The 23,665-nt window shown below is 49.1% G+C and overlaps 1 long non-coding RNA gene across 1 annotated transcript in view; it reads left to right on the top strand.

The window, feature by feature from the left end:
• The window catches only part of LOC148092009 (uncharacterized), a 48,937-nt gene that overhangs the window by 11,624 nt on the left and 13,648 nt on the right, over positions 1-23,665 (top strand). Inside the window, exon 2 of the long non-coding RNA XR_015715284.1 lies at positions 15,698-15,768. This is a non-coding gene — a long non-coding RNA (uncharacterized LOC148092009). The remainder of the gene's footprint in view (positions 1-15,697; positions 15,769-23,665) is intronic.

The following is a 23,665-nucleotide window of genomic DNA, read 5'->3' on the forward strand; positions in this document are numbered from 1 at the left end:
GAAGTTTGTTGTCCCAGACTGAGTATGGTTCTCAGAGTCACTACGAAAGCTTGAGCAGGCTGCTTACTTTCTCTAAGCCTCAAGTTTCTCTCCTGTGAGATGGGAGTGATAATACTTATCTCAGGGTGGCTGTGAGGATTAAATGGGGCAGTGTGCATAGCACACCTGACCCGGTGCCTGGCACATAGGTGGCCCTTCCCCTCTGGCCCTTTCCCAAATTGACCCACAGGAGGCTTAGAGCACAGATATGGGCAGGGTTCCTCTTTGCCTCGGGCTCCCACTCGGCTCTGTCCCCCTAAGAGGCTTTTGCCCTTAACTAGTGACTGAAGAGAATGGCTGTCAGAGCACCTATGTGTGCAGCCAGAAAACGTGATGCCTTTCTCTTCATGGAGAGGTCTTCTCAGCCAGACCTTGGAGCTGCGGGGCTGTTCCACCTGGGCTTGCCATTGGAGGTGACCTTCCATCTTTGGATGGCTCCTCCTGTCCCTCTCTGATGGCTCCCCATGGCTTCTGGCATTTGGTGCCAGGTCTTCCTCCTCAAAGCCATAGAGACTGAGTCTGATCTCTCCTCCGCACGACAGCTCTTCAGACAGTTTATAAAAATTAAATCTATGATACCAATCAATTAGGAGATGCACCATCATTGTATTTGTAAGAAGGGAAAAGTGCTGCCAAGTCAGCTGTGAAACCATGCCTTGTTATCACTTAACACTTTTATTTTATATTTGCTGAAAGAATTCTTTCAGAGTTTAGACCTACGCTTTCATTCCATATCACTCCTGCACGTACATGAAAAGGAAAATAAATTGGTTATGGCATTTCCAAAGCTTTGTCACTTTCAGAATCCAAGTCTTTCAGGTCACTTTGTGACTCAGAGTTGCCAAAGTGTTTTTCATTTATTTTAATTTTTAGTAAGGATTTTTATTGTCAAAAGAAGTAAGAGATACAAGCATAACAGAAGACAAATAAATCAATTGTTCTCATCATTTGAGACTCCAGGGCCTCTCTGTGGAAAGGTCAGCCCAGCTTGCTATGTAGACACGATCCTTCCAAAGTGAGAACAGCAGGGATCTGAGACAATGTTCAGGGCAATGACCGAGCACGTACACAGCGAGGAGCAGCGAACAGGTGCTTTCTCTGTTCCTTTCCTCAATAAGCTCTGTGAATATGGTGGGTTTTTGTTTTGTTTTGTTTTTACACATTATTATATTGTGGTAAAGTAGGGATGCCTTTCTTAATTTCTATTGTCTCTGGATTTTTTTCCAAACTCCTGCTACCCACTCTGTAAGTTTAGATGATGTTGCTTTCTTGACTTTTATCAGAAGGTATCAATGGAGAGTTTTTAGTCAACAACCAGGACTCACATTTCTTCTTCAAATGGTCCTTAAATGTTTTGGCCCCTGAAGTGCTGAAGGTGTCAGTTGTCTAGCTATGTTAACAGTCAGATTTCCACATGACAGTGGAACTGAGGCAATGACAGCTGTGCCACAGCTGCATCCTGGCCCGAGAGGTTGCTCAATGTTGGGGGATTAGGAGATTCATTCTGCTTTCAGACATTTTATCTCTGAAAAAAGTTGCATCTTCTAACTAGTGAAATACGATAAAGACAGCCCTTTTGTTCTCTCCTGAGTCTTCTTCCAGATTAGCAATCCATGATGTAGACTCGGGTCTTTTTACCTTCTCTTGGGTCTCCTCTGAACAGACTCCAGTTTGTGCATATTCTAATACAGTGAGGACAATGCCCAGACCATATATGGTATTTGTGGTGTGACCACAGTAGAGGAAGGGAGCAATCACCTCCTGAGTTCAGGTCATTCTACTCCTCTTAATGCAGCCCAAGATTGCATCAGCTTCTCTGACAGCTACATCATGCCCTTTTTGCTGACCTTATTGCTGATCAGATCTTTTTAACATGTGGTGTTGGTAAGCTGCTTATCCCCTGGCCTAGAATGTGTATGGCTTTGGAATTGAAAGGCAGAGCCTCTGTTTTGTTCCCATCTGATTCAGAACAACCATTCCTGTGAAATTTCAACTTGTTCAATTCAGGGCAACCCTTTTCTGTTGAGCTCTTTCAGGATCCTATTTAAGTGTGCCTTCCACAGCATCACCCAAGCCACTGATAAAATGCTTATCAGGAGAGAGGTCTCTGGCAGGCTGCTAGAGTCCTCCCCTCAGGGGACATGATCTTTAACTGACTTACTTTGGGAAAGGTAGTCCCCTTGCCTAAGTCTCTGCCCTTTTTGCTTTTCTGACCTGTGACCAGATGTCTTCTTGAATCTAGATGTGCCAAGTCTATTACAATTCTCCACGGACCATCCCGTATCCAAGTTAGCTCTCCTTGACTTTGAACGTTCTTAGTTCCCTAAGAGGGTTCCACAGTAGCTTTCAGGTGTCCCTGGGCTGCCCCACAGACACGCAGTAGGCAGTTCAGTCTCATCTGCAAGAGTTTCCAATGCTCTGGTCCAGGGGACCTGAAGTCATTGGAAATATCTAAATATCCTTTTAAAAAAATCAAGCTCCTCCCCCATCTCTGCTTCCAGTCTCATCTCAGTGTTTGATCTTTACTTGTCAGTCTAAAAATAGCTCTTTTTTAATGCAATGTCACCCCGATAAATTTACTTAAAATTTTCTTAAAAAAAGAATAGCTCTTTTTGACAGTGGCCATCATGTGCCCAGAGTGGGAGCCAAGCCCCAATTTCCCAGCTCCCCACCCCCAAAGCGTCCTCACCCCTGGGGCATGTTGTGCAGCCTCAGTGGGTCCCAGGCTTGCCTCCTGTGGCCCTGCATCACTGTCTCCAGCTTCTTTGGTTATGCATCTTTCTCCCGGTGATGAGACTGGGCTTTTTAACGAGGCTCTCCTGTGTCACCACATGGCTCCTGTTCTGTACGACTTACAGAGCACTTACGGAGAGCCAAGGCTGGGGTCAGGGCTTTGTCAGTATTAACTCATTTAATCCTCGGGCCAAGCCCGCGAGGTAGATATTGTCATTATCCCCACTTACAGACAGGAACTAAGGCCCCGAGTGTTTAATTGACTTGCTCCCAATTTCAGAGCTGGGAAGGGGAAAGGGGTGAATTAGAATCTAGTCGGTTTGCCCCCGAGTCCAGCTTTCAAACAATATGGTGAGTTGCCCATTTCCTAACTTCCCTGCCCCCCCTCCTGCCCCTCCTGCCTCTCCCTCCCATCCCCCTGCTCCTCACTCCTCTCCCTCCCCCGCCCCCTCCCAAATGCCCAGCTAGAATCTCATTTCAGAGTCTGAACCATTTACTTTCTCACCCTCTGGTCCCAGACCCTTCTAGTCCCCCAGCCGTTTGCGTCTGACTTCTTAGAACCTCAGGCACCGTCTTCCCCTTCTTGGCCTCCCGAACTTCGGAGGAGATGATTGCTTTTCCCCTGCGGCTCCCGAGTCCTCCTGGTCCCTCCCCTGTGGGCCGTAGCCCATGGCCGTGGGAATGAGGTCCGTTGCTGTGTTTCTGTGGAGCTTCCTTTGGTTCTGGAGGATGACATGCTCAGGGAGGTCAGTCAGAGCTTTCAGCCAGTGGGGCTCCCACAGCGGCCAGGGTGCGTGATGCCCCCTGCCCCGCCCCAGCCACCAGAGCTCTTCTCCGTCGGCCAGGAGCTGGGTCAGCAGCGGACCAGTGGTGCCCATGGAGACTCCACCTTTATGCCTCAGTTCTTCTCTCTTCACACGTGTTCTCCAGAGTCATTCCCCCCTTTGTTTCATGTGCTTGCCACACAGACACATCTTTTTTTGTTATGTACACACTCCATTTCCCACTCTACTCCTTGTCCATTCCTTTATCTTTTATTCTTTTGAAATATGTTTTTATTGATTTTAGAGGAAGGGAGAGAAAGAGAGAGAGAGAAAGCAAAACATCGATGACTGGGGATGGAACCCACAACCTGGGCATGGGCCCAAGTCCATTTTTCTAGAGGTTAAAAGCGAGTCACCGAGAAATGTGCATATGTAAAGAAAAGAACACATATTTGTATTTGCGTGTGTATACATAAACATCATCAGGGACAAGACACAAGCAAATAATACTAGTGGTTACCTGTTTCTGAGTGGGGACAGACTGGGGATATGGGGCCAAGATGGGGGGGACACGGTTCCTATGTATGTCTGTGCTTTTCGATTTTTGAACCCAGTGAATTTATTTCCTATTCAAAATTTTAAAAAGCACTGATAATCTGAGTCCTGATTGGCATACTGTGGAAAGAGTATGCCACATGGACCTAAGCTCTCCGGTGTCACAGCCTGCTTGCCTTGCAGTGGGGATACAAGGAGACCCTCCTCTAAAGGCTGTGTGGCCATACCCACAGAGGGTCTGCAGTGAACAGGGCCTCCTTCCTCCTCCTTGACTCATCTCTTGGATGTTCAGAAGTAACTTGAGATTTTACTACCTTTTGTGGTAATCTCAGTTTACTTAGAGCTGGTGCACCTAAAACTTACACCATGGTCCCCCCCCGTTGAACTCTAGTATTTAAAGAAATTAAAACACTCTGAATGTCTGGGTTTGCCTGGAACAACTGTGTACTTTTCTCTTCCAGACCTGTGGGACTTTACAGATCATTTCTTTCCCAGTACTACTCATCTGCTCAGCACAGGGGAGTGCCATTAGAATGGGTCTAGCATCCTTTGAAAACACAAGCCCATGACTGGGTTTGCAGAAAACTGAGGTCAGAGCAGGCCCTAAAGAAAAGAATTCAGGGTGTGGGAGAAGCCAGTCCAGGTACCTATAATTGAGGAAGTGACCTGATTAGGAAGGTGACTTGTTTACTTTGGGCAGTTAATTGAGAAACGTTGAGCACCTACTGTGTGTCCTAGGCCCTGTGCTATGGGGATGACACTATGGCTAAGGCCCAGTCTTTCTGTCCAAAGTGGTCACAATATACTTGGGAAAACAATACACACGTGTTTAAAAAAATTAAGTAACAGAAGGTTTTGGTAACAGTTCAGCTCAGTCATAGAAGGCAAGTCACAAGGTAGTTCATGACTAATTTCCATATGACTGGTGGTGGCAGCATTGGGTGTGGGGAGCGTTTTCTAGGGGCTGGAGAGAGCCTGGAAAGCTTCCTGGAGGAGGAGGAGGTGACGGAGGAGGGGGAGGAGGGTACATTTGTTTTGGATCTCGAAGGGTTGATGGATAAGTAGGAGGAAGAAAAGAGCATCTCTAGTAGGTGTCAAGGTCAGGAGAAATGGGAAATGGCCTAGTTTGAAGGTGAGTAGCGGGAGCTGAGGCTGGCAGATGAGTGTAGGACTGATGCAGACAGCCTTCAATAGGACAGAGAGCCAGAGAGTGTGTGTGTGTGTGAGTGTGTAAGTTCAGAACAGAGATGGAGGGTAAGGGCCCAGGGGCTCATAGGGAATCTTATTGTAAATCCTGGGAGGATGGGAAAGAGACAGTTTGGCTTCCAGACATTTAAATCTAGACATCTCCAGCTTGTCCCCTAGGAATGTCCTCAGGAGCAGAGAGGGAGGCCAGAGGCATGCTAGCCCTTCCCCCATCATTGCTCTGCTTGGGCATTCTCTTCTTAGGCATCTTAAATGCCTACCGATTCATTCATTCAGCAGGCATTTATGATTCTTGCTGTGTGCCGGAACCTGTTCTAGGTGCTGTGGTCACAGCAGGGAAAAGGAAAACCAGGGTAAAATCCCTTGTCACGTGGAGGGGGAGACAATAAACAAGTAAGGTAGATGTATGAGGGCGGCAATGAGAGGTGGGTGAGGAGCACTGCAGTGGGGATGGAGACAGGCTGTGCCGGGGTGGTAGTGGAGGGAAGCGGTTGGGGGGAGGGCTGTGATCTTAAATAGGGTGCTCAGGAAAGGCCTCAGGGACCCCTCACTGTTGCTGGGACTTGTAAGTCAGCAAGCCTGGGGCCACAGGAAAGGAAGCCAGGCAGGCCAGGTAGTGCAGGGACCTTGAGCCCTCAGGTGATCCTCTATGGTCCATTGGGCCACCAGCTTTAGGTAGCAGGGAGCCTTTGAGTGTTCTTGAGCAGAGGAGCACTGTGTATGGGAAGATGTCCCTAGTGGTTTTGTGGAGGACCGAATATAGGGGATGAGGCTAAGGTCCCAGGAGGAGATGACTGGGGCTTTTAAAAGTCCACCAGTTTGACACTTCCTGCCTAGGCATGGTGGGCAGAGCTAGGGAGCTAAAGCAGCGGCACAGGGGTGAGGGTGAGAGTGGGTAGTGGCAGAAAGGCAGTGATGGCAGTGCTTAGGCTGGAGGGCGATTGACAAGCAATGCCCTGGAGTTCTTAAAATTTGGGGCTTGGGGGTCTGTTAAACATTGTCTCTGTGACTTTTCTTTCATTAGTTTAGTATAGTGTGGTGCTTAAGAATGTGGGTGCTGGGTTTTAATCTTGCCTAAGTGACCTTGGGCGAGTTACTTAACTTCTCTGTGCCTCAAGCTCTGCATCTGTAAAATCAGTGAAAAAATAATACTTCCCTCGCAGGCACGTGTTTGAGAAGATGAAATAGGGTGATGATTGTAGAACGCTTAGGACAGTGTCTGGCATATAGTAAGTGCCTGTTAAATATTAGCTTGTTCGACCGTCTGCCTTTTCACACCATACATGTGTGTGTGAATAAAATTAGTGCATCGGACATATCCTTTCTGTTGTCCTAAAGCTAAGTCAAATGAAGAAAATGATGCTTTTAAGGATTAAATGAGGTAATGCAGGTAATGGATTTAGCTTAGTGGCAGATGAATACTAGTCAAAAGTACTGCTATTACCACCAAATATTCTCATGAAGAAAATGATTTTCCAGTGGCAATCCTTTGTAGAGTTATCAGATTCAAGCATTGTTTATTGAGCCTCTGGCGTGCCAGGTGCTGTACATGTTATTTCCTTTCATCTTGGCAACAACTGCCTGAGATAAGCCCTGTTTAACCACATCCCACAGATGAGGAAGCTGAGGCTCAGAGAGGCGAAGATTTGCCCAGGGTCACACAGCCAGTGAATAGCAGAGCGGAGATTTGAGAGTATTTTTCCCTTTAACATTGCACTACCTTTTATGGTAAAAACAATTATTCCATGAATGATCTGTTATGTAAATGTACATCCACATATAGGTTCTTGCATCAGTCTTGCTTGGTATTTGGTGCCCGCATGGAGCCTTGGGAGTGTATAAGCATGGCCAGCTTTCAGGACAGACCAGGGGCAGTGTCAGAGAGTGGCAGGGCCAGGAATCAGCAGCCCCTGGGCAGAAGAGGCCCTGGTTGAGTCAGCACCTCCCTCAGTGAGTCATCCAGCAGGCCTTATCAGAGCCTTTCAGCCACACAGAGTCTGCCTGAGACCTCTCTTGGTTGACCCAGCCCTCAAAGTGCTGGAGGAACAGAGTCTGATGGGTTCAATCCCAGCTCTACCACGTCCTAGATGTGTAAGGCCAACACAGGAGTGAGTTTCGCTGTGTCTTAGATTTTGTCATCTGTGAGCCCATTCATAGGGCTTCCTGAGAATTAAATGAGATGGATCATGTAAATACTTAGAACTGTCTGGCCCATAGCAAGCTCTCAGAATTATTATTATGCTAATAATCATTATAGCATAATATTATAAAAGCCTCCCCTGCCCTGTGAGGCCAGAATAAAATGTCCCATGCTCTCTGCACAGTTTCTGCAGTAACAATTTGTTTTGCTGTATTATGGAAATGTGGGTGGAGCTCTCTCCTGACCAGACTGAGTGCTTGAGACCAGGGAGTAAACAGGTCTCGATCAGAGCTTCTTTAGTCCCTGCAGGCTTGTGCCTTGTCCTGGAAGGTGCTGAAAGGAGCTTGTGAAGTGGAATGGACTCCTAGTTCTCCTTTTCCCTTCAAGCCACGTATTCGGACCCGAGTTCCCCACCTGCCAGGATAATGGAAAATGCCTGATACTTCTAAGGGTGCTTTACAGTTTGCAAAGCACGTTCATATTCATATTGCACTCAGTCTTCACAACCATTTCGTGTGGTCATTGGTTATTACCCCCATTCAATAGGTAAAGTGACTGAGGCTCCGTTGAGTTAAGTAATTTGCTCATAAACTCACAGGTAGAAGGTAACGGAACAGGTACCCCTCCCCCACCCCACGTTCATCCCAGGAAACGGGCCTGGAGGCTCGGGTTGACCATCCCGCCAAAGCCTTTTCATCATTTCCCCTTTGTCCTTCTGCAAAGGGTTGGGAGGAGCCCGTGTGATCAACAGACCTTTGTACAGTTCTGCTTCTAGCCTCCTCCCTCCTCCAGGTCCTGTTACTTTAAAAACAGCACATGACCATGGCCTTGAACTGAGCCAATGATCCGAGGTGCTTAAATCATCTCCACTCTACGTTTTCCCTTCTCCGTACGTCTGAGGCCTGGGACTCTGCTCTCCGGCTTGGTGGGCAGTAGAGGCAGTGTAGCTTTAAGCATTTGGAGCAGTGCCTGAACACAGCGGTGCCCTGGGAACCTGCATTTGGAGGTGGAGGAAGCTGGCATCCATGCCTTCACCCAGGAGGAGGGGCAGGTGTTAGGTGTGGGGCCCAGAACCATGTCCAGGGTGCAGGGGACTACTGGGGGGCAAAGCAGAGACTTTGGGGTGGGGTGGGGGGCCACTTCTCTCCAGGAGGCACACTGATAAATAATCCTTCCAGCTAAGGTAGGACTAAGCCACAGGTTCCAGGATTTATCAAACTTTAGTTCTTTAAGTGGAAGAATCTTCTGTGTAGTTCCGCTCAACAAGAGGTCATTGAGGAAGTACCTGCAGTATCCCAGCAGGTGTGAGAAATGTGGAGTTCAGTGAGATAGAGACCTGGCCACGAGGAGCTCCTGTCCTAAGGCCTCGATTTTTACTTTTTTTTCCTTCTGCGAACCTTGCATGCCAGGGTGATGGTGGTGATGCTATGTGCACAGGGCAGCATGCAGATTTCTGGCGTCTTGGAGCTTGGGCTGGAATCTGTTTGGGGAGAAAGGGGCTATTGGGCCTTTTCAGTCATGGTTCTCAGTTCCCTCCATGGTTTTATATGACCAAAGGGGCAGACACAGTAGTGTCTCTGGGGTGTGGGTGAGAAATCCCAGGTCGAATAGCCCCCACAATTATGGCTCAGGGGGCCCACCCCTCATTCAGGCCAGTCCCTGACCTCTCTTCCGCCAGCCTGGCCAGTGTCTGCTGCTATCCTCTGCCTACCTGCCTGGGTCAGTCCTGCCTCCAGTTCTTTCTTTGTTTTCCCCAGTATGCAATGCTTTCCTTCTTCCCTTTTGCCTTTATCCATCCTCACCCTACAAGACTTAGATTCAGCCCCTCCTGCTTCAGAAAGCCTTCCTAAACTCTCTCAGCCAAAACTTCCCTCTTTTCTCCATATGCCTCCTGGGTGGAGAGCCAGCAGCCCCCAGTTCCAAATTTACATGTTATGTAACGTGTTTTGAGCACCTACCAGACAGCAGGTGGTTGAGCATAGACTAGAACTGTGGAGTTGACTGGCCTGGGGGTACTTTCTAGCTCGGATTCCTATGAGCTGTGTGACTTTGGGGAGGTGCTTTGATTTCTCTGAGTCTCAGTGTTCTCATTTGAACTTGAGGACCCCTACCCTTCTCTACCTCACAGGGAAGTTGAAAGGATCTGGTGACACATAATCCCTGCGATGTACTTAGCATGCGATTCCTAGATCATAGGAAGCTAACATGCCGCTGTTGCTATCCTTTGACATGTATTGTCTATTTAATCCACACCCTGGCTTTATAAGGTAGACATCCCCCAAAGGGGAGCGAGTGAGCCTCAGTGTCAAAATGACTGGTCCAAGGTCTCAGGATGGGGGGGGGGTGGTGGCAGTGAGGCAGGCCTCCAGGCCCAGGTGCTGGATGGCCCACAGGCCACACTCTTTTTCCCATTGCCTCTGCTTCCCAAGTCCAGGCCTCTGTTCTCACGCTTTTTGGTATTCTTCACAGTCCTAGTCAGGACACTCAGCAGGTGCTTAGTGAATGATCTTTCCTGGCCGATTTAAGGAGAACCAGGTGTGTGTGTGGGGGGGCAGGAAATGCGACCCCTTGAGCATTCCACCCCCTTTCAGATTTCAGGCTGACCGGCTTGCCCATGATCCCTGTCAGTGTGCCGCATACCACTCCAACACCAGGCAGAGCTGCACAGCATGGCGCCAGCTTCCCATCCAGCCAGGGAGCGTGAAACCAAAGCATGCTCCAAGGGGAAGCCAGCCAGTTCCTTTTTATTACTTTATTTATTGTTAAATAGCAGAGCATAAAGTTATGGAAAGAAAAAGAAAAGCAAGGGAAATACCTGTCTGGATAATCCCCCATGACTGGGCAGTCTCAGCCTGAACCCAGTTGCTGGGAAACAAAGAGAAAAGGCACTAGCTGGCAGGCGAGTTCTGGGCAGTGTGTGACATTGTGTGTCCTGCGGGGGTCAGTGGGCGAGGCCTCTTTGGAATGGTTTACTGAACTCCCCCCGCACCCAAAGGTACAGCCCACACCCTGCCCACCCTGGCTGCTCTTGACATTATTGTGGTCAGGATGATTTTCACATCATTTCAGGTCACAGTTTCCAATTTTTCTCCAGCAAGTGTTGGAAGCTGCCACTTTCTTCTCTGGCTGAGCCTCCTTTTGTACCAGCTGAGGTTTATGTCTGCAGCGCCCCCCCCCCCTATTGAGTTTACGCCTGTGCAGACCTTGGTCCCCTGGGAACACGTGGAAGAAGACGGCTGTGTGTGCTCATTCCTGTGTTCACCCCATGGCTAATGCTGCAGGAGAGAGGGAAGCAATCCGTGCAGTTTGGTTCCTTGTTTTTGTTACCAGGCCAGGGGTTTGTTTTTGTTTCTGTTTCTCTAAGACCCTTTAAAACACATCTGAAGGTAGAGCTCCTTTTCCTGGAGGGAATTGAAAGGGTGCTAATAGAGGCCTGGAGGTACAGGAAGAGACCATCTTTGGGTGGTGGCCCAGAAGGTGGGGAGAAAATGAGACAAAAAACAAAGATGACATTGTTTAGCACGATGCTACGTGGCAGGTATTGCAGTTCTGCCTGTTAAGTCAGAATCTTTTGGTAAAGCTGCCGAGAAATAAACAAAAACAAAAAAATACCCCCTCCCCCCCACAAACTCTCCATGGGGCTCTGAGAGTTAAAACCCATGGGTAAATGCCATCTCATTAACACCTCACTGTCGCTGTCGGAGCTTAAAATAACCAGTGTCCAGAGAAGGAAATGTGCCCGAGGGTGCACTGTGGGCGTCCGCAGAGCTGCCTGTCCCCTCAGTGCCTGAGGTGTCCCCAGGTGGGTGGGGGGCCCTTGTAGATGAGGGGCAGCAGCACCCCCGTCCTCCTCGGGTGGTCTGAGCCCAGGTGTAAGTGTGAGGAGCAGGCCTCAGGCTCAGGGATCAGAATGCGCTGAGCAGGCTGCAGGACCAGCGGACCAGGTATCAGGCTCTAGTGGCATGACCTGGGCAACTTACTGAGCTCTCTGAGCCTTAGTTTCCTCATCTAGAAATGGGTTAGATGAGCATCTGGCTGTGCTGAAGTTTAGATGTGATTGTACCAGTGAAAGAGTCTGGCAAACATATGAGGGCTCAGACGAGGTAACTTCTCTTCCCTTACCCATCGCCCATCGTCCTTCCACAGGACTTTTTTCCTGTGCCACTGTGAACTCAGTGAAACCAGCTCCAGTCTCCTTCCTCTTCTTCCCCTTTCCTCCTTCTCCTGGCTAGGGGGACACCCATCTGCGGCTGGGCTCCCAGCCCTGGCTCGCAGAGTGGGCATCTCCCTCTCCCCGGACGGGCATTGGTGCAGGGGCTCACAGCAACCTCCTTTCCCTTCCGTTTGTAGAGACACCTTGCTGTACACGTTCGTGTTTCCCTGGCTGCCTGGGTCTCGCTGAGTGTGCAGCTGGCATTTCCTCCTGCGTGGGATTCAGTGATGATAAAGCATCCAATCATTGAGTGCTGTTTTGGTGGGGACTCTTTTGGTTTGGAGTGATAGGAACCCAAATTGAATGCGCTTAAGCAAAGATGGGATGCCATGGAATGCTCAAAGACTCAAAGGCACTGCAGAATTTAGGCCCAGGAAGAGAATAGGTGACCTCAGCATTCCTGAAACGGGGCCCCCTGCTCAGTAGCCTGTGGCTTCAGGCAGCTCCCAGCTCACCCCACACAGCCCTTCACCCTTCCCAAGAGGACTAGGCTCCCCTAGGACATTTCAGAGGAGTTTTCCCCAGCATGGAGCACATGCACACCCTTCGTAGCCATGAACGTGGCCGAGGAGGAAAGACACTCTGATGAACCTACCTTGAGTCCCATGCCCGCCTTTTTGTCTGGGGAGTAGAAGATGGGGTGAAATCTGTTATGAGAACAAAGGGAGAAGGATTCCAGTACTATTAATAAATAGGAATAGTACAAACTTTTATTGAGTGCTTACTTTGTGCCAGACATTATTCTAAGCTCTTTACCTATATAACTCACTTCATGCTCGCACTCAACCTCATTTCACATACCAGGTAGATGAGGAACAGAGAGGTTAAGCAATTTTCCCAAGGCTACATGGCCAGCTCATAGGAGAGCTGGAATTGAACCCAAGCAGAGGACTCCAGATGTGCTCTAACCACCCACTCTGATGCAGACAATAACAACAGGTGTCAGCTGCAAGCACTTGCCCTGAACTACACACCGGGCTATGTCCTTCCCAGCATTATTTCATCCCATCTTCAGAACAGCCCTTTGGAGTAGGCACCAACATCATCCCTACTTTTAGATAAAAAATTGAAGCTCATGTAGATTCTGTGACTTGCCCAGGGGTCACCCAACTCATTTAAAGTGACAGAGCTCAGATAGGAAGCCAGGTTTGCCCAATTTCAGGGCTACTTCAGTGGGTAGCTTTTACATTCAGACACTTCTCTTGCTCTATCGGAAGCTCCCCTGGTGACTGGGACGAAGACCAGGCCTGGGTCAGCATCTGCACCTTCATCCTGTGTCTGGAGTGTGGAGACCCCTGCTTGGCGGATGCTGCTGAGGGGCTGGCTTTGTGGCTCTGAACTGGTCCTGGTGTGTTTCACACTAACTCATACCAGAGACTCCTGAATAAGCCTTCAGTGCATCTAAGCTCTGGATTTCTTCATTCCTCCATTCATCAAATATTGATGGGGTCCCAAGTAGGTGCCAGGTCCTACTACTGTTCTAAGCGCTTGGGGTCCCTCAGTGAAGACCTTGGCTTTCTGGAGGTAGGCCTGGAGAACAGCAAAGAGGAAGGTCCCCCAATTGCTTTTATGTTCCTCGAGATCCATGAGGCCACTCAAGGTCACAGGAAACCTTCCCTGAACCACCCAAGTCAGGCCCACAGGGGCCTGCAGACCTCATGTTCCTTTGCTTGGGACTGAGTTGATGGCAAGTCCAAGAGGAGACTTGTTTCTTTTTTTAATATACCTTTATTGATTTCAGAGAGAGGAAGGGAGAGTGAGAGAGAGAGAAACATCAATGATGAGAAAGTCATTGATCGGCTGCCTCCTGCACACCCCTGACTGGGGATAGACCCCACAACCCTGGCATGTGCCCTGACTGGGAATCGAACCCCGATCTCCTGGATCCTAGGTTGATGCTCAACCGCTGAGCCACGCCCAGCCGGGTGAGACTTGTTCCTTCATTCTGATTGATGACAAAGGGGAACATTGTGTCCGTGAGTGAGCATGGGCATGGACTCAGGCCAGCTCAAGAGTGAGTCCCAAGCTGCTGTGGTCAGTGCTGAGTGAGTTTCTGGGTAAGGAGGCACTTGGCTGTACCATGCCTCAGTTTCCCCCTCTCTGACATGACTTTACTACCAGACTCATTGGGTTACTGGGAGGATTATCTGAGATAGCAAATGCTAACCACTCACTGCAATGCCTGCACATGGATTAATCCCTCTCCTTCCTTTAAAGGACGGACCAGTTTTGTAGATGTGTCTGAAAGTCAGGGCCCATGGAGGGGTCAGCTAGGAGGTGTCCTTGGTGAGGAAATTACCAGTTAGGCCAAGCTTCTCATTTTACAGACAAGGAAACTGAGGATCCTCTAGAGGAGAGATGGTGCTGGGCCCCAGACCTTCTGGTTTAGCGGAAATAAAGGCAACTCAAAGCATGTTTGGCTGTTGGTCAGACAGAGGGTACGAGTTGGTACTTGAAGTGGCTAGATCACAGTGTAGCCAGGCCTGTGTGTGGGATTCTGACTGGTGGCTGGCCCTTAGAGGCTGGCCTGGAAGTGCCCACCTACACCTGCAAGGCAGCCCATGCAAGCAAAACCTCAGAGAGCCCCCGCTCCCCTGCTGCTGGTCTCAGCCATGTTTCTGGGTGGTCAGAGGCTTCTTTTCCTGAGATCTAGGGAGCATGGAGAGGCCCCTGATTCTCAAACTTGGGAAGACCAGTGGTACAAATCTCTACCAGGATGCCCAGCTCCCCCACTCATTGTACGTAGAAGCGTCAAGCAGGGGGTAGATGAGTGGAGACCTCCAGCCTCTCTGACTTCTGGCTCCGATGACTACACAGAGCCTACAGCTTAGGCTGATAGAATGTGGCCAAGGCGGCCCAGCCTGTTTGTCAACTGCCACAGGCAGGGGAGGTGTGACTTGATAATGATGGTGATGACAGAGACGATGGCAGCTTCTGCCCAGGTGGCTGCCCTTGAAGCCTGCCAGGCCACTCCCGGAGTATGCAGGCCCATCACAGCTGCACTAGCACACCACTCACCTGGTGGCGGGATAGACTATGAGCATGGATCAGCCAGACCCGGCTCCAATCCTGCTGGGCCATGGGACCTTCTGCTCTCCAAACCTCCGTTTGTTCCTGTCTGTGAGGAGCCACTGAGATAAAGTAGATCTAGTCTCTTAACAGTGCTTGTTTCATGCTTGGCCAGTGCTCAGTAGCTTCTCTCCTATGAATAGTCTGATAATTCTGAACAGTGAGTCCCAACCCCCTGGCTCTAAATACAGATCTTTGTGTATTAGAGAGAGCACCTGTGTGTTTATGTGGGCACATAGGCCTACTGCCCTGCTGAACAGGAGTGCGTGCAACCAAGGAATATGGGTATTGGCTCTAGCAGATGTCAAATTGCACATCTGTGCTCGCTTTTGTCTTTGTGAGGCTACCTCTTTTTCACCAATTTAGAATTATGACAGTAAATCTTCAAAAATGCAACTCTGGGCTCCTTTTCCCAAACAGGTGCAGAGGCATTTTCTGCAGAAGCAGTAGATATAACCAGGCCATTTGGGTGGTCATTGGAAGCCAAAATAATAACGTGTTTAGGAAACTCAGCCACGATCAGATGGCCCACTTTTACAACTTCCGAGTTTACATAGTATTTTGGATCTTTCCACCTTAGGAAATGTGACACATTTTACATTGGAGACTTGTTTTGAGGTGTTTAAATCAGATTGGCTAAGGGTAGAAATTCTGGCATTTTCTGTTTCAACTAAAGGGCCTAACAAAGCATTTTTTCCAGACCTATTTTACTTTCCCGGCAAGCCTTTGTGTACAGACCTGATAAGCCCTTGGGGTACCCAGACAGCGGCAGACAATAGAATTTGTTTGCCCATCTCACAATTCTTCACATGCAAGATTGGGAGCACAGGGAGGAATCCTCTGTCCATTTCCTGATGCTGGGTAAAGTGTTACTAAGGAGCAAAGTGCACAAGCATGTGGGCCCTCTCGGCGGGGAGAAGATATGAGCCTGTAATATAAGATAACATAGCATTCACTGTTGGCCTTTTGTTTTTAAAGGAACATGGCAATCTGTGCGGGGCTCACCCTGGAAGGAAGCGACTTTAGCCACTGCGATGCCTGAGAAGCAAGTGAGTGAGTCCCAGTGGTGGATCTCTTTTATTGAGCCTTTGAGTAGCTCTTGGGGGGCTGGCTTCAGGCTTTGGAAAGTGTTGGGGAGCTTGCACTCCTTCTGCAAGCCCAAGTAAATGTGAGCCCATTCAAAGTAACAATGGCTAGTGAAATCTCTCTGTCTTTGCCTACAACCTGTGCACAGAGGAAGAGAGGGAGGCAAGGATAGACACTGAGATATGTTTGGGGACATGAAAAACCTAACTCAGTGGTCTTTGGGTGGGTGGGATCTCTGCCCCCTCTTTCCCTAAGTAAGACCAGCAGCCTGGCTCTCCTGACTCTGGTCCCAGCTCTGACAATGCTTCAGTCCCCTGCTGGCCCTGATGGGTGCCAAGGCAAGAATCTGGCTGGGCAGCTTCTGTCGGGAGTGCCTTCAGTGCACTGTAGACCATCTGTCCAGGATTTGAAAATGTGATTGCAGCATCTTCCTCTGCTTGGGTTTCATTCTGAGGAGAACAAACCTGTTTATATCTTTATGTAGGTTCAGCAGGTCCATGGGGGCTTAGGGTCTGGAAGGCTAAGGTATAGGCAGAAATCAGTAATGACATGTTTTCATAGTCACTTTCATTAACTGTTATTGTAAGAGCCTTCCCGCTGTTCTCTCCAGCTCCACTCTGTCCCTCTGCTCTGTCCTTCCTTAAAGACCTGTCTCACCAACACTCTGCTCTTGGCCTTCAAGGCTTCCTCCAGTCAGACCTCAGCCTCACATTCCAGCCTTGTTTTCTGCCTCCTCTCTTTGTCTGCCTTGGCTCCAGGCCCCCAACTCCTGGAATAGATCCCCGCTTCTGGGACATGTTGTTCCCTCTGAGCCGCTTCCCTCACTCTGCCAGGCAAAGTCGGAGCCTCTCCCTCCTCTACACTCCCATAGCACTTTGTTCAGACCTCAGGTCCATCGCTGGCTGAGGTGAGGTTTGTCCACCTGTCCGTCTCGCCCACCAGCTGTGAGTGCCTTGAGGGTGAACGCCTGTCTGAGCTGAGCAGCCCATCCCAGGGGTACAGTACTGTGCACGTGGCAGGGGGCAACGGCTCTTAGTTGACTCAAGGAGTTCAAAGCTTGAGGTTTCTTCAGGGCTTCTGGCTGAAGAAGTTCTATCTCAGTGTCTCGTGGGAGCCTCCCACCCTGGGAGGGGTAGTCACATCATTCTCATGTATTTCTTAGACATGGAGACTGAGGTCTGAGAGTCAGCTAACTTGCCCCAGGCTATAACCTAATAAGGACCAGCACCCCGTCTCCTGTGGTCCTGGCTAGCCTGGATTCTGTAATACCAAATTTTATAATTAGAGAGAACTCAAGAGATAATTTAGAGCTAACCCTTCATTACTGGATAGGGAAACTGAGGCCTGGCCTGAAGATACTTTCTCAAGATTACATAACCAACTGGTGCCACATGGAGAACTGGGATGCAGACTCTGGACTTGTAGTCTAGCATTCTCTCCACTTCTCCCTACCCCTCCTCTGCCTCCCTCTGTATACAGCCATCAAAAATGTCTGGGGGCCATCACTCTGCATTGACAGGAGGGTGAAGAACTTAATGTGTATCCTGAGTTAGAGGGAATGTAGAGAAAAGAGAGGAAAGGGTGAGGGGAAATCCTCAGGAACCAACCCAAGAGGCTGGGGCCTGGTGGTGGCCCCAGGGGAAGGGCAGCATGTGGGCATGTCTGGATATTTAGAGGCTGGCCTGGGGGGCACTGAGGATCCATGGGAGTGAGGAGTCCATGCTGAGAGTCCTGACCAGCAGAATGAGAAGGAGTTGATTGGACCAAGGGGAAAGCCATTCTAGTAATTCTGATTCTTAGTGTCTGAGCCAGGAGGTCCTGCTTAGCTAGTCTGCTGGGGCCTGAGAATCCCTCCCGTTTCTTGGAGACACACAACATATAGAGCACGTCCACAGAGGAGGGTCAGGCAGTGGACCCCACTCCTGTCAGGGACTGAAATATGTATGGGGAAGGAAGTGTGTGAAGTTCTGGCTGGCTTATCCCTATCGTGCCTAAGGGAATTTTTGTTTTGTTGTTTCTGATTGACCACACTTTCAGTTGGTCTTCCATCCCCCTTTGAATCTTGGGGCTCTCCTGAGTCACCTGCTCAGTTCAGGCTTGATACAGGGCCAGGTAGGTGCTGGCTACTCTTTCCATTTTTATTCTGCCCCTTCTTAGCCATACAGACTGAGGGGCTGGGACTGACCAAAGGCTCCATCCCCACGGGCAGATTGAAACATACAATTTGCCCAAATTACAGAGAATGTGATATTTCCCTAATGGGTACTTTGGATTATTTTCCAAAACATGATCAGGTTGTAAACATCTAAACTTCTAGGGTAGGAAAAGTGTGTAGTATTATATCATTATTGTTTACACCTTACGTTTATGTTGCAATTTACATTTATGAAGATCATTTCATCTCATAAGACAGCAGGTAGATTTACTCGCATTTCACAGATGAGAAATTTGACTTAGGCTGTAACCGGCCCAGGGTAATGTAGCTGCCTAAGGGCTGAGATGGGACACAGCTCAGGCCTCCAGCTTATAAACTCAATGCTCTTTCTACTCTACTATGCTCCAACCATATGCACCCCCAGAGGGTGCAGAACATAAGAGGAGATCAGTAAATATTTGTTGAATGAGCGAACTTTGGCTCCCCCCCGCCCCCCAAACCATAAATGGATCCTCTTTGGCAGCAAGGGAACACTACTCTGTGAAGTATTTGAGTTTCTTGCCACGATAAGGAACCGGTGAGTTCTCTTCTCACCCAGCCTCACCTCCCGGAACTGGGTCATGCACACTAAATAATTAATTCCTTGAATCTTTTACTCAGAGCTTTCTGCTCCTGATGCTGAGACGATCTGTCCAACATTGATCTTTGAAAGGTCCCTGGTAGAGGCAGATCCTGTTGCTTGTTGTCATAAACCTTCAGATGACCCATCTAACTGCCCACAGTGGATACTCTTGGCCGACTCAGGTCAGACATCCAGTGGGTTAATTTGATCCCCTCCTGCCAGTCTTCCCCATCGGCCTCTTCCAGCTGGAGGGTTCTCTTAGATATGTAGGGTTTTGTAGGGACAGGAACACCTACCTCTCCCTTCTCACTGAACTCTGAACTCCCCAAGATTTTGTGGTGAGGGCTGGAGAAAGAACAAATGGACCATGCCAGGTTGGGAAGAAATGCATGGGGTGGGGGAGGCAGTTATCAAAATATCAGCTGGGCCTGCTCTTTTCCTAAGTGACACTTGGGTCATGTTGCTAGACTCTGCAGGGGATCCAGCTGGCCTCATTAGAGCAACCTAATTAGATTCTTGAGGTCAGCAGAGTGGAGTGGAAAAAAGAGTCGGCTGAGACCAGGGACCCACGTTCTAGAGTTGGTTGTTCACAGCTTAGCTGTGTGGCCTTGGGCCAGTCACAGAATTTTACCTGCCCTCAGATTTCTTATTAAGGAAATAAGGGGGGTGTAGAGGGTTGTGGCATCTTAAAGGAGCCTCAGATTTCTGTGGTTGTCTGAGCCCACTCTGCCTGTCCTTGCTATTAGCTTGGTCTTCTCCTCCCAGTCTCCTTCCCTCATGTGACCAAGATTGCTTCTGTAAGCACTTTTCTCCTGACCTTTGTAGCTTTGCCACCTCTGCCCTCCCCCATACTCAGATAGGCCAGCACGCAGATAAGAACTGCCTTTGTTGCCCTAGTCTCGGCCAAGCAGCATGGGGAAATGTTTGGATAGAGTGTTGGCGACCTGTGGGGTATGGGTTGGTATGGGAGGGGAGTGGGGAAAATCCTTGAGTGGAAAGAAGCCAGCCCAGGTGATTAGGGGTTGTTGGTATTGATGTGTCAATGTCCAAACCTGCAAAGAATTATTATAAAAAATTATTTGAGTCAAATAGAGGATATGTCTGGAAGCAAGTTCTCAACAGACTGAGATAAATGCTTCCAGGAAATGACAGCTTGTAGCTGCTTTTATGAGTCTGGAATCAGAGAGGGAACATAAGCAAGATTACATGAAGGTGGGAGAAAGCAAGGCGGGGAGGGGGGGTTGGATTATAGGATAATTAAGAAAGATTATGTGCTCTCTTAAGGGTGGTCATGCTTTAGAACAGGGGTGGGGAACCTTTTTTCTGCCAAAGGCCATTTGGATATTTATAACATCATTCCTGGGCCATATAAAATTATCAAGTTAAAAATTAGCTATGAAAAAAAGTGCCTAGATTTATTGAAGTTTGAGTCTCACCTGCAGTTGCCTTGGCAGGGCCAGACCAAATGATTTCTCGGGTCGGACCTTCCCCACCCCTAATTTAGCAGGAGGGGTCTGACACACCTTTCAAAGGTGTGTTAACTTGGATGCACAGAAACAATGGACACGGTAAGCTTAAGGCAAAGAGAAGTTATATGCCTGGGGAGTGATGACCCAGCATGACCTGCCCAGTTAGGAATTTATGGTCAGGTCACCCCTGTGAGGCTACTTTCTGTAGAACCCCTTGTTTTGTCCACATTGGGATGTCCAAGCTCTTGATGCCCCATTGTACCTGGACTCCGCTGAGTCGCCTGACCGGAAGGCACTAGATAAGTTCTTAAGAATATGGCCCCAAGGTGATCCTCTTCATCCCTGGTCAGGCTTTGTGTTCAGGGATGGCCAGACACTGGAGCAGTAAAGGTCCTACTGTTGGTAGAAGGCTGCTCAGTGGGAACTGAAAGGTATCTCACGCAGACAGCTAACACAGAAAGGGAAGAGCTGGGGAAGGTAGATCCGCCTCCAAGACTTATGGGCTTCGAGCATTAAAGCTGGAAAGAACTCACAGATCATCTAATCCAACTCTCCTATTTTATGGGTGAAGAAACTGAGGTCCAGAGACATAACTTAACCAAACCATAAAGCAAACTAGTGGTGGAACTGAGATGGCAATTAAGTCTCCTGATTCCCAACCAGGGGAATTATAAACATCACATGCAGCGGCGCTTTCCCCCGAGCCACGTTGCCTCCTCACGTGGGTTCCCCCACCACACTTTCCACTCCTCCCTTTGACCCTGAGCTTGATTGTTTTAAGTGTTAGCAAGGCCCCAACTGCCCCCACCTCATTTTTTATTGAGGCCTAATAAACGTTGGGTGCAGCATCGTAGAGAGGCTGAGGCTTCTCGTGGGCAGGCTGTTTGACTTGTACTTAGTGATAACACTGTCAAGTCAGCAGTATTCTGTTTGGTGTATGGGGTGAAAGATTAATTCAAGACAGGAAATGAAAGCCTCAGCAGTAGTGGCCTCTTGTGGGTTTGTCATTCAGATAAATATCACCTTTGTTGCTAAGCAGGCCTGGTTCTGAGACTCTCAAGCTAAGGGCATGCATTGCGTGCAGCCGGCACTGTCCCTTGCTCCGAGAGGGCTCTTCTGGTGAGAGGCTGGCCATCCCGTCACTGCGTTGATGACACATGAACCAGACGGGAGCAATTCACTTTTTCCAATGGGACTCTGTTTGGCTCAGCATTTCCTACTGAGCTCAAGGAAATGTATCTTGAGCTCTTTCCACTGGGCAGGCACTGGGCTTACATATTTCACCTTGTTTGTTCCTCACAGTTGCCCTCTGAGAGGTGAGCATGGCTATTTATAGAATTGAAGAGAAAATCGAGGCAGATACAGGTTACATAATGTGTCTGTGTTCCCCAATATGCAGGGTGTCTGACTCCAAAGCCTTTTCTTGTTCCACAGAGAAGGGAGGACTGGGGTTAAGTGGGCTGGGCAGTGATTGAGTCAGGGAACATTTATTATGGAACTTTCAAGTGCCAGGCCCTTGGCTTGGTTGTGGAGATACAAAGGTGGATAAGATCTAGTCCCTTTATTCCCAGGAGCCTGTGGCCATGGTGTCAGGACAGGTGTGTACAGGGTCACAGTCACTGTTCTAAGCATAGTCACAGAGAGACACAAGTGTTCAGGAAGCACTGGGAAGAGCGTGTCACACAGGAAACACTGCACCAAGCAGGTACTGTGGGACTTGGGTATTGAAGGATGAATAGGAGATTGCTAAGCAGAGAAGGAGGCAGAGGGTCTTCCAAGTGAAAGTTATGGTGGTGTGAAGAGGCTTGCTTCAGCATTTGGAAGTCAGGAGGAGTTATGTGCATGTTTTCTGCTCGGCAGAGGGTAGAAGGAGTGGAACATTTAGTTGAGAGAGAAGCTGGGGTAGGAGGAGGGGGTTTGGAACCTGCCTGTCAAAGTCCTTCTAAAAAGATACTTATGTGCGAGACCTTAGAAAGAAACATCATTTGAGACGAGCAAAGATTCTCCAGATAGATTTCTCCAGGCCCCTAAAGCACCTTTCCCCATAGGAATGTGGTGGGGCTCTTATCAGACATTTGTGTTCCGTTCCTACTTCGTGTGTCTCACGCACCAGTGGAAGTGTTTATTGATGCGGCTAAGGCATCGGAGTGGGACAGACCACACTGCCAGTTCATATTTAAAATGTCTCAGATTCCTCTTGCCAAATAAGCTGATAGCAAACACCCTTGTGAGTTCGTGTGCAGACTGTCTCTCCAGGGAGGGGTTTGCGTTCCAGACAGGGTCACACGACCATTCTGTGGGAGCTGGGCATGTGGGGTGAGAAGGCTACTTAAAAATAAAGACCAATGAGAAGATATGGCTGTTTTTAAGGGTAATACTTGCAAGGCGAAAGTATCGGGAAGTGGATTATTTGCCATGAGGGTTGAGCCAGAATCTTTAAAAATACCAGCTCTTGTGAGTGGGAGGAGTAATGGTGAAGGGAGAGAGCCCTTCAGGAACTCCTGTCTCTTTCCTCTTTGATGAACCCCTTGCTGAGGTCTGTCCCAGGAAACCAGTTTTGGAAACTGAGCTTTGAGTTAGACTTGTCCTTCATGAGAGGAGGCGAACAACGAACCAGAGAGGGACTTAAAGTCAGAGGCTTCTTGGTCTCGTATCACAGTCCATCTCTTCTAGTCCGTGGGTTTCATTATGAGGAAAGAGAAAATCCTTTTGGGGACAGCTACTGCTTATTTTAGTGAATGTATTTTTTCAGAACATAAGCCCAACACCAAGAGGAGAGTCCAGCATCTTTATTCAGCCAACACAGATTTATTACACAGGGATGGATAGTGGGAGACTGTCTCCCTAACCTTTACGGAGAATTCACCAGCCCCGTCACACCTTGTACGGTCCTCTCCCCTGGGGCTGCTTCTTTTGGAGGTTTGGGTCAGTAAGGGGTATTTTGACCCACTGAATGGGGCAACGGTCAAGGCAGTCACCAGTCCTGGAGCACTTGTCCAAGCGTTTCCAAGCTCACAGGGCCATGGCCTTCGAGTGTTGCCTGGAGGGCTGGGCAGCCTTCTCCTAGACCCCTGCTGCCCTCCCTCACAGGCCCGCACTGCCCGCGCGCCAGCCTCGCGGCCATTACCAACCGGCTGATGCTACAGGACCGTCCAGCCCCAGGCTCGTACGCCTGGTCCTGGGATGTGAAGTGCAACCTGTCAAGCCAGCGATCTCCCCAGGAGTGAGCAGCAGTGGAGTGTATTTTTGGGACTGGTTCTCCCATGTCTTATCAGAGAGGCCTTGCTGTATTTACTGTCTGGAATCCTAATTGGCTTCATAGAGCTTTTGGGAAAATAGTTCCAGGAGACCTTAGTTCCTCTGGGCAATAAAGAAGTGGCTCAAACAGTCCCTCCCTCACTGCTGCTCAGCCCCCTGACCTGCCTCCAGATAGCAGTATATTCGACATGGGCAGAGATCCCGTTGGGCGGGCCCCTGGTGAAGGGCAGGCAGCTTCCTCAGAGCTGTCTTACCCGGGCAGTGTCTGGAGCTGAGAACCGTTACACTGTACTCCTTCAGCACGTTGCCTGGCACACGGAGATCAGCTTCTGTGGGATGAATAAATGAACAAGTAA

Source organism: Miniopterus natalensis, chromosome 11 (assembly GCF_054644295.1).
Source record: "Miniopterus natalensis isolate mMinNat1 chromosome 11, mMinNat1.hap1, whole genome shotgun sequence".
Taxonomy (NCBI): domain Eukaryota; kingdom Metazoa; phylum Chordata; class Mammalia; order Chiroptera; family Miniopteridae; genus Miniopterus; species Miniopterus natalensis.